Genomic DNA, 1,447 nt, shown 5'->3' on the forward strand with positions numbered 1-1,447 from the left:
AATCAACAAACCGATAACCAACATAACCACGATAAGGATAGAGATTTATACAATTATGAATAGTGCCTTAACCCTGGAATTGTCACTTGTATTGCTTACAACCTTACTTATGTTGCTATTTACATACTTTGTTATTTATTTATTTGTTAGATTATTTATTAAATTATCATAATCATTTTGATACTCAAAAACACTTGAATACATTATTGTCAAAATTGAAGTTGATTAAATTACTAATCAAGTAGTTCTTATGGGTATGATATCTGATTATTTGAGTCACTATATTACTTGTACAATCACGTGCAATTGCATTTGTGATAAACCACAATAAGTTTTTAGCTCCATTGTCGGGGACTCAAATAATTAGTAATTTTCTAAAATTTTGGGTTTTGATAATAAATTTAGGAGTTAACAACTTGATCTTAGTAGCTGACAGTTTGAGTAAAAGCGAGGTATTGGACTAGTAAGAGAAAAAGAATTAGTAGAGCCTTATTTGGAACCAGATCAGGTATTTCGTCAATGGCGAAGAGCAGCAACACTTCACTACCTAATTCAATAAGTTCAAATAGTAGATCAGAGGGATCCTAATCCTAATGTACTAATTGCTCCAGCTGCTCGTGCTTGAGCGGAAGCTATACCCATTCGGGAAGTGGCAATCCTACTTACGAATAATGCTATTAATTGTATCTGCAAGCAAGATGCAGGTGCTCGTCTTGAATAAAGCATAATATGGTGCAACTCTTACACACGAGTAGGAATTTCACAATTTTATCTCAGGAGGACCCACAACATCACATACAAAACTTTCTTGAGATTAGTGATACCTATATTCTTGTTGGGGTATTTACTGATTAAGTCAGACGAACTCTCTCCCCCTTTTCTTGTTGGGGAAGCAAAGAGGTGGTTAGATGCTTCATCACTGAACTCCATCACTTTTTGGAATGATCTGGATGAGAAATTCCTTATTCAATTCTTTCCATCTGGGTAGGCAACATATTTGAGAAGTGAGATTTTTAATTTCAGGCAGAAAGGTGGAAAGAATCTTTACCATGCTTGGGAAAATTTCAAGAGTATGATCGGGAATCGCCCTCATCATCATCAGAATAATGATGTGTTGGTATACACTTTCATTGGGGAATCCTGAGTGGCATGCTAATGCAAGAAGTTCTCCAAAGAATATTGCAGGTGTGTCGGATATTGATTGGTTTACAACTATATTAACCCAGCTAGCTGTACTACAGAATCAGCTAACTACACAGCACAACAATATGAATCTGAGAGTCACATAGTTCTCACTACCAAAACAAATATAGTTCATTAGTCTCAGACTTGGTGAGAGGTTTGTGGGAGAAATAAACATATAACTGATGCTTGCGTATAAAATCCAGAGTCTATTAACTATATGGGAAATGCTAATCGGTAAGGACAATAAAATATTTGTAACACT

The 1,447-nt window shown here is 35.1% G+C and overlaps 1 non-coding gene across 1 annotated transcript; it reads right to left on the bottom strand.

The window, feature by feature from the left end:
- Nucleotides 1–994: 994 nt before the first annotated feature.
- Nucleotides 995–1,101, bottom strand: LOC124889862. The gene has a single exon (XR_007048776.1). It is a non-coding gene; the product is annotated as a small nucleolar RNA R71 (small nucleolar RNA).
- Between the last annotated feature and the right edge of the window lie 346 nt (nt 1,102–1,447).

The sequence above is a fragment of the Capsicum annuum genome, chromosome 12, assembly GCF_002878395.1.
Source record: "Capsicum annuum cultivar UCD-10X-F1 chromosome 12, UCD10Xv1.1, whole genome shotgun sequence".
NCBI classification, from domain to species: Eukaryota; Viridiplantae; Streptophyta; class Magnoliopsida; order Solanales; family Solanaceae; genus Capsicum; species Capsicum annuum.